The sequence below is a fragment of the Melospiza melodia genome, chromosome 13 (assembly GCF_035770615.1).
Source record: "Melospiza melodia melodia isolate bMelMel2 chromosome 13, bMelMel2.pri, whole genome shotgun sequence".
Classification (NCBI taxonomy): Eukaryota; Metazoa; Chordata; class Aves; order Passeriformes; family Passerellidae; genus Melospiza; species Melospiza melodia.
In genome coordinates, this window is record NC_086206.1 from 4,717,326 (window position 1) to 4,727,291 (window position 9,966).

The 9,966-nt window shown below is 42.8% G+C and overlaps 1 non-coding gene across 1 annotated transcript; it reads right to left on the bottom strand.

The window, feature by feature from the left end:
• Nucleotides 1-6,997: 6,997 nt before the first annotated feature.
• On the bottom strand, nucleotides 6,998-7,071 carry TRNAT-AGU (transfer RNA threonine (anticodon AGU)). The gene has a single exon. It is a non-coding gene; the product is annotated as a tRNA-Thr (tRNA).
• Nucleotides 7,072-9,966: the final 2,895 nt, after the last annotated feature.

The following is a 9,966-nucleotide window of genomic DNA, read 5'->3' on the forward strand; positions in this document are numbered from 1 at the left end:
CCTGATGAGCTCTTTTGGCTGAGTGTATTTTGAGTGTCTTGCTTTTAAACCAAGTCAAAGGCAGGCATAATAAAAATAGCCACCAAATACATAGAGGTAACATAGGTGTTTATACAAACTGTGCTTTTCTAAGCTGAAAACCTTTGAGCTTGAGACTGCACTGTATGACTGACATGAGGCTTTGGTCACAGACTACATGTGAATAATCCAGAACCTCCTGACTTCTTCATGAATTTGTATCTGTGCATTTCGTCCTTGCCCACACAGGCTAAAAAATTAAGGAAAGCATGCACAATCATTAAGAAAACACCGAGCAATTTAGGAACCATTCAAGACCAATCAAGGTTAAATTACCCATGTGTTATATCCAGAGACAACCCAAACAAATGCGGCTGAAGAACTCACACCATTAACTTCATCACAAATTTTCAAATGCAGGTAGATTTGCTCTTCCTGCTCAAATAATTTAACAGGATTCTTGCTACTGGTACCTTAATATGATTTCAAAGATTCATTATAGCTCTAAAACTGTAGAACACTGTGTGCTTTGTGGATAAAAAGACCAGAGAACAGCTAACAATTCTAGGGATTTGTGTCTATAGATTGGTCAGTGGAATATGTGACCTCGTGCAAAATCGTTTTACAAAATGTTAGAGTTTATCCTACTTACCTTGAAAGGATTCCCTGTCTTTACCAGGCGTCAGTTTCAGAGAATCACAGAACCAGTTAGGTTGTAGGAGATCTCTGGGATCTTTGCATCAAGCTCTGGCCCAAACACCACCTTGTCAACCAGAGCAGAGCACTGAATGTCACATCTGGCTGGGCCCTGAACACCTTCGGAGATGGTGGCTCCACCACCTCCCTGGCAGTGCCTTCCAATGGTTCAGAACTCCTAATGTAAAGAAATTCCTTCTGATGTCCAGCTTCACCTCCCTGGCACAGCTTAAGCCCTTGTGTCACTTTGAGGACAGCCCAATCCCCGTCTCGCTCCATCTCCTGCCAGGTGCTCTAGAGAGGGACAACGCTCCCCACAGGCCTCCTTTGCTCAACCCTGAGCTCTCCCCAGCTCCCTTTGCTCTCCCAGCCACTTCCCATCAAATTTATTCTCTAGACCCTTCATCAACTTCCCTTCCCTTCTCTGGACTTGCTCCAGCCCCTCAATGTCCTTCTGGAACCGAGGGGCCAGAAAGGGACACAGCACTGAGGAGTGGCCTCAGCAGTGCCCAGCACAGAGGGACAATCCCTGCCCTGCTGCTGATCCAGGCAGGTGCCATTGGCCTCTTGCCCCCCTGGGCTCAGCTTCAGCTGCTCTCAATCACCTTCCCAGCTGTGAGAAACGCCAATCACTTGGTTTTTAAAATTTTAAAAGTTTAATTGTAACAAAATGGTTATAAAAATAAATTAAAATTTTGGACAATTTGAGACAATGAAAATGAAGAGTTACAGATGGTCCAGGTACTTTTCTCTGGGCAGCACAAGCCTGAAAAAGGACCCACATTAACAGAGGATTAACCCTTAAAAACAACAGCGTGTTGCATATTCATACACCTCATCCATGAGGCATAAATGCCACTCAAACACAGGATTCTGTCTGGGCAGTGTCAGCTTCTTCCTCTGAATCCTGATGGCATCATCCTACCCGAGCAAGTCAGGAAGAAGTTCATTTCTCCTGATAATGGAGCAATAAATTCTCTTTATCAGAAAGATTTAGGTGTTCTGTGGCTGATATCTCACTGTGAGTCCTTTCTTTAAAAAAGAAGTATCCTACATAGCATAGTTTCTATTTTAACCTTATGTTATAACCTAAGACTATATTTAACACACTACTTAAGAGAATTAATACAGCATAACTTTCTAACATAACACATATAATATTCATTTTAATATTTGCAAAAAGCCAATAATAAAACACACATTTTTCATGCCAGCTGCTCTTCAGAGCTGGGAGCTGCAGGGGGTTGGTGTGGCCAAAATGTACAACCAGGCACTTGGTCCTGTTTAAACTCAATGCTCTGGCATTCAACTTATGGTCCAGACCCTTGCCAGGCACCAGGCCAGGCTGACACATCTGGAGTTTCCCTGAGCCTCCTTCTGTTCTTGTTGGATTGGCATCACGTTGGCACCTCTGGGACCTCCCTGCTGAGCCAGGGCTGACAGATAATGGAGAGCATTTTAGGCTTCCATTTGAAGGAGGCAATCATAATGGGAACATAAATTGGGTATTCACCTGCTTTCTTACAGACTGTGGCCATTTGGTTGACGTTTGGCATCAATAAATGTTGCAATTGGAAAGATTCTAAAGTGTTTCTTAAATACTCGTCATAACCTACATATTACACTTAACCCTTCTCAGGTAATGTCATTTATATATTGATATCATCATCACACACCTTCATGTAAAATATTGCAATGTTTTGAGAGATTAATGTCAGAAAAATACTGGCCAGTAAAAACCTGTATTATAATAATAATAATAGTACTACTACTACTAATATTAGTAATACCGATCATATATTGATATCATAATCACACACCTTCATGTAAACTGTTCCAATATTTTGAGATATTAAAGTAGAAGTATCATGTCAGAAAAATACTGGCCTGTAAAAACATGTATAATAATAATAATAATAATAATAATAATAATAATAATAATAATAATAATAATAATAATAATAATAATAATAATAATAATAATAATAATATCATCAATCATATATTGGTATCATAATCACACATCTTCATGTAAAATGTTGCAATATTTTAAGAGATTAAGGTAGAAGTATCTTGTCAGAAAAATATGGCCTGTAAAAACATGTGTAATAATAATAATAATAATAGTAATACCAATAATAGTAATACCAATAATAATAATAGTAATATCAATCACATATTGGTATCATAATCACACACCTTCATGTAAAATGTTGTAATATTTTGAGAGATTAAGGTAGAAGTATCTTGCCAGAAAAATACTGGCCTGTAAAAACATGTATTACATATATTTCTGTGGATAAACACAAAATTATCTTAACAGTTAATAAGCACCTTCAACAAGAAGGCTAAAAGAGTCCTACATACTAAATTGTACATGAACTCCCCAGTTTAATAATTTCAAAAGTTTTGTTTGCAGGCTGTTTTTCTGTCTCATCAGTGGATGGGGCTCCTTTTCTCAGAAACAATCTAAATGCATCTGTGAATGCTGCCAGCATTATTGAAAAGGTTTGGTGCCAGCATGACCTGAACTCACTGAGGAGAAAAACAAAAACATGATTTTAATAACATTGATTTTATCTGAGGGCTCAGAGTGCTTCATACTACATTCATTAACTCTGTGGGAGCAGAGCAGCAGGCATTGTGGTCATTCTGCAGATGGCAGAAGAGATGAAAAGGTCAGAGCAGTTTGTGCAGAGCCAAAGAGCAGCTGAGGGACAAGGACAGGCCTTGATGCACTGGGCTATTCTGACCAGGTGCTCCTGCTCATTGGAAATTAAATAGATCATATATTATATATATATATATATCTATATCTCATATATATATATATATATATGAGAAATATATACAGAGAATATATGGATATATATATAAAATATAGAGAGAGCATATATAGATTTTCAAATACAGCCTTGCAAATACCAGTAGCATAAGGGCCAGGCAGCCTACAAGCACAGCATGCTGAATATAATATAATATAATATAATATAATATAATATAATATAATATAATATAATATAATATAATATAATATAATATAATATAATATAATATAATATAATATAATATAATATAATATAATATAAATATAATACAATATAATATAACAAACATAACATAACATAACATAACATAACATAACATAACATAACATAACATAACATAACATATTTTAAAGTAGTTAATATCTATAATTATATATTAATATAAAAAGTACAGCTGCTTTACCTCTCTGGATAGTGATGTGATGACAAAGCATTTGGGTGAGGGGTGGGAGAAGGAAGCTTTTTCAGCACACGTTACAAATAAAAAAGCAAATATTTATGCAAAGACAGCTGTTACTGCCTGCTACCTGGCACACCACGAATAAGCTTTAATGCAATTTTTAACAACATTCACAAATTTGTTACTACAATTCTACTTTGGAGTTAAACAGTCTTTTTCTGGTCTATTTCCACAAATAAATGCAAAACAAAAAAAATCCCCATACACACTCAACATATGCATTTAGCTTAAGAGTTGGTGATTTGTTTAGTTCTAAACTACCTTAAAGACTTTGGAGAAAGTCCAGTGATAAACAGTACTAAATCTTTTCGGCATTATTAGTATTTAGATGTTTTAACAGAGGTTTTTTAATCAAGTTCATTAAAGCGCTTTACACAATCCCCATTGGTGAGTGTTTTCCTTGGGTTGCTCCCCTTACTCTCATCTTTGGAACTAAATATTACCTGCAACAGAGGGAGGACACCTGAAGCCTTAATCCTGGGGAAAAAGGAAAAAAAATTGTCAAGGAATGGTTTCACTGAGGTTGGCTGGATTGACTGAATAGTCCAGTTGCCCACTTTGGCAAGGAAAACAGGTGAGTGGTGTAGTGCTCAGCCAAAATCAAATTCAACAAGCATAGACACCCTTTTAATCTGAAAATTGAAACTTGCCCATATTCTCCATTTACTCAAAAAACCCAGCCTTTTTGGAGAAAATGGAATTTGCCATTCGTTAGCCAGCACTTACCCTTCCTCCTTGCAATATGCACAGAGGTAATGTAGAACACTGGGAAAAAATTAATGAAAAAAGCAGATGGACTTACACCTTTTTAGATGGACTTACACCTTTTTAGGCTGACATATTGCAGTTTGAAAGGATGCTTATATTTATGACATACCAAATACTATCTAGCCTGCATTTTTACAGTAAGTGCTAGTCAAAGAAATCTTTCTTTCCTTTCTTTTCTGAAGGTAAACATTATAACCAAAATGTTCATCCTAGACATTAAGCCTCATACATTACATTTCAGACAACTGTGATTTGGGTGCTGATCTGAGTCCTCAAAACTCTGATCTCCAAATGTGGCTGTGAATCCCTTTACTCCCATGACTGCTGTGTGAGTGCAAAAAAAACACCTGAAGGATATGGTTGCTAGGCTGGAACTTGTACTGATGGATTTTAAGCCTTTTACCTTTAGATTTAAGGATGGATTCTGCCTTTCTTTAGAGTAACACAAATTTGGAATCTTTTCGCTGAACCTAATTCCCATGCCTAACAGAACACGGTTTGGCTTTTAATTTTGCAGGATTTCTAGAAAACCCTTTTGTCCCTCTGATAAAAAGAGAGCAGGCTCCCGGTACTAAAGTGATATCAGCATTTATGATGAATAAATAAAGGCCTGAAGCGAGGGGCCTGGGCCGAGCAGGAGCGTTCCTGTAGAGGATGGGGCAGCGCTGGGGCTGCTCAGCAGCGATGGCCCCGAGGTTCCAGGGGAACAGCACAGCTCCCCTGGGTCAGATCCCCCCTTTTATCCCTTTTTTTGTCCCTCTGGGTTGGTTTCTGTTTGGATCCTTCATTTCCATGAAGGTTTTAGGCCTTGATTGGCCATTACAGTTCTGTCCAGACTGGCCGGTGCTGCACTTTACTGAGGTGTGTTATGGTACCTTGAGTGCTGTATTACTTATAACTCCCCTTTTAACCCCTTCCACAATATAACAACCAAACTAACAGTACATGCTTAGTGATCTGTCAACTATTTTACAACACTTTCTAAGCTATTTTTAACACCTCTGCTGTGTCACTGATGACGTGGCAGCACGGAGTGCTTATTGCAAGTGTCACTTGGCAAAGCCAGACTCAATGTGACAGTGGCAGGTAAGGGGTGACAGGCAGGACTCAGTGCTGATGGACAGCAAAAGCCTCAGCAAAAACCTCAGAGCAACCACGGAGTCAGCGGCACTCCGCCTGTGAGGGCAGGAGAACAGGCAATCATGGCTTTGTTTGCCCCAGGGGCTGCTGAAGATGTGGCAATTAGAAGAAAAAATGCTGAGAGGCATTTCCCGACTCAGTGTGCATAAACACTCCTGGAAAACAGCTTCCCATAAAGGCAACAGGAGACAGCCTGGAGGCCCAGCTGCGGCTGTTCCTGTGGGTCCGTGTGTACACACACACCCACGGGCTGGTGTACTTACACACACACCCAGGGGGCTGTTGTACTTACACACACGCCCAGGGGGCTTTGTATTTACACACACACCCACCAGGGTTGTTGTATTTACACACACACACAGAGGGCTGTTGTACTTACACACACACCCACCAGGGTTGTTGTATTTACACACACAGACCAGACCCACTAGGCTGTTTGTTGTATTTGCACACACACACAGAGGGGTGTTTGTTGTATTAACACACACACCCATGGGCTCTTATATTTACACACACAGGTACCGAGGTGTTTGTTGTATTTACACACACACACACACTGGGGTGTTGTATTTACACACACCCACCGCACATCCACTGCGTTGTTTGTTGCAATTACTCACACCCACCTCACAGTTTGCTGTATTTACACACACACCCACCGCATGTTTGTTGTATTTACACACACACCCATTGCACACCCACAGGGTGTTTGTTGCATTTACTCACATGCACCGCACTGTTTGTTGTATTTACTCACACGCTCACTGCGCATGTTTGTTGTATTTACACACACACCCATTGCACACCCACAGGCTGTTTGTTGTATTTACTCACACGCCCCGTGCAGTTTGTTGTATTTACACACACACCCATTGCACACCCACAGGGTGTTTGTTGCATTTACTCACAACCACAGGCTGTTTGTTGTATTTACTCACACGCCCCGCGCTGTTTGTTGTATTTACTCACACTCACCCCACACTTTGTTGTAGTTACTCACACGCCCCGCGCAGTTTCCCCCTATCCCGGGCTGGCCCCGTGCCGGCCGGTAAAACAGCGCGGGGACAAAAAGCCGGCTCACCGGCTCAGGCACCGCTGGGATTCGAACCCAGGATCTCCTGTTTACTAGACAGGCGCTTTAACCAACTAAGCCACGGCGCCGCGCGTTGAGCCGCCCCTCCGTGCGCCATTGAACGGCTACAGAGGGGCTGGGCCTGCTCTGGGCCTGTTCTGTCCGCCCGCCCTGCCGGCCCTGCCCCGTGCGGGGCTGCGAACCGCGCTCCGCCCGCCCTGGCTGCGGCACAGCGCACATAGAGAGCGAGGAAAATGCATAAATGTCGGCTTCTCAGGCATTTATGGGCGAGACTGCCTCCAGAGCTCCAGCTCTGCCTCATCCTGCAGGGCCTCAGCTGGCTGCGGTTCATGGTGTTATAGATACATACTATAATATTGGATTTTTGCAAATTTTAAATGGATTTTGTATGTGTGGTGTTAAAGTTACTTGTTATAAAGATATAGTTTTTATTTCTTTTGTTATTTAAGCTGATATCAGTGTGCTTGTGTTAAATGCCTGCTGGGATGGGATACCACCCAATGCACACAGGATGAGCACACCTGGACACATCTGCCAGCCATCAGCACTCACCCTCTGAAGGCAGAATGTACCAAGGCCCAAACTGGAGGGGATAAAAATGGACTAAAACCACAACCAAGGAATCTGCATGCTCTGAAAAGGCAGACCCAAGGAGAAGCCATGCTAAACAATTCTTAGAGCATGTAAACTATTTTAGGGGAAAACTTTACTATGCATAAGAGACTATGAATATGCAACAGGCTGATTGAAGGGAAAAGGTATTAAGGGGTATCCCCGAAGCCAAGATGCACCCGTCTGTAATAACCTTTGATCTGTGGTTCTTGTCTCCTACCGTCCTTCATTAGCCTTGTTTAATTTCCCAGGGGAGTGCCGATGTTTCTCACACCGGTAAACCGGGCCCGAGCCGGGCCGCGCACCGGCTGCAGTTCCGGCTCCGCCGCCAGGGGCGCTGTGGCTGCGGCCGGGCCGTGGCTCCCCCGCGCCTGCAGGGGGCGCTGTGGCTGCGGCAGGGAGGGAGGGAGGGACACGGGGTTTCCCGTGCCCAGCCGCAGGGGCGGGCGGTGCCTCAGGGCGGCGGAATGGCGGCGGCGCAGCCTGGGCTGGGGCAGCGCGGGAAGCTGTGCCGGAACCTGCCGGGTGTCGCGTTAAAATGGAGCCAAAAACCCCTAGCAGCAGAGGCAGATAAACAGCAGGGCTGGGCTGCTGCAGGCCGGGAGACGCTGCCGCCGGGAAGGGATTGGGGTCGGGGTCCCCGTCCCGGCGAGATCGGGGTTGGAAAAGGTCCCGATCCAAGAGCTGCTCTTGCGAGAGTAAGAGTGAATTGAGAGAGTGGAGTCAGAGCAGGATGAAAACTCCGCAGTGGCAGCGAATCCTCTTGTAATACATGTTAGAAATAATTCATGCTATCAAAGAATGTATTTTATAAAGATTGTGAAATCCAAACGAGTCTCAGACCACAAGCAGCCGGAGGGACAGATTGTCTATTCAAACTCCAAAATTTGGCTTTCGATTGATCATTTATAACACTCTGGGCAGCAGGTGTGGCACCAAAACCACCCCTGTGCACTCTGATCTGAGAGTGAGGAGCTGAGCCTAGCCCCGATCTCAGCCAGAATATCCAGGGATCTCTGCACTTCTCAAGGGAAAGCCCCACAGCTAAGAAAGAAACTGCAGTCAGCTGCACTCTTCCTCCTCCTCCTCTTCTGTCTCCCAAGCATCATCATTGCCATCTCTTAGGCAACATATGGCAGAAAATTCCGTGAGAGATAAAAAAAGGAAAAATCCTAAACTCCCAACACACAGCTAAACAGAAAAAAAAAAATGCACAAAAATTTTACTGATTTAGAAAATCAAGGAGGTATCTTGTTCAAAAATTAAAATACAGGCACTTTGAGAATTGTTAGTTCGACTGTGAATAAAACCAAAGGAGAGTTCAGTGTGCAAAGCATGCTTTCAGGTTCAGTACTCACAAACCTGTCTGTATTTGTATGTCCCCAAGCCATAGGTGCCTTTTCCCCATAGAACTGCTATTTAGTTATTCGAGTTGCCCAACTCAACTGGCACCATCGGGGTGTGAGCCCAGATTAATCTGGTGGCAGCAGTACAGGAATCATCCTCACTACAGCATTCAGGTCTGCAGGTGCAAAAGAAAACAGCCAACTCCATCGCAGTGTAAAAATTCACATGAAGAGAAGAGCTGTCCAGAGCAGCAGTGGGAGAGGAATGGCAGATTTGTCTTTACAAACTACCTGTGGGTCTGCTGGTAGATAAAACCAGCACTGGGAGAAAAAATGAACAATGGGAAGGATTCCACTGATTGATGAATGGAAAAAGATATTTGCTTTTACAAATAAACTTTAGGTTTGCTGATAAATGAAATTCGACATTGAAAGATGAAAGAAACAACAGGGTAGAAAAACCCCTAGATTCCATAAGAATTAAAAATGAAAAGGGAGGGTTCTACCTTAGAGGGAAATCTTTGGTGTCAGGTGTATCAGGAAGTCTGAACCTCTCAAGAACCTCAGCCAAGGGGGAAAGAGAGAAGGGAAATGTGGCTGGAAATTGGGATAAAAAGGGAGGCTGAGTCCTCCAAAAATTGGAGAGACCCCAGGGGAAAGCCCCATGGCCTCTCCCTTTATTCAAATAAAGAAAAAGGACTCCTCTGTCTCCTTTTTGGACATAAACCTCTGGTGTTTGTGGATTGATTTTCCTAACAAGTGGTTTGCAGTAGCACTTATTTCATGTTGTGGAGGGACCAAGAGATGTCTCTGATCCAGGAATGAAACCAGGGCAGTGAGAAACAGCTCCCCAGCACTTCCACTCAGACACAGGCTAACTGGGCAATCCGATTATTTCTCTTTATTCATCCAAGTTACAGATGCTGCCTTCAAATCCAAAGCTCTGTGATTGATTCTCAGATATTCATCTCCCTTCTGCCTTTCCTCTGATGCCAGCCTTTGTCA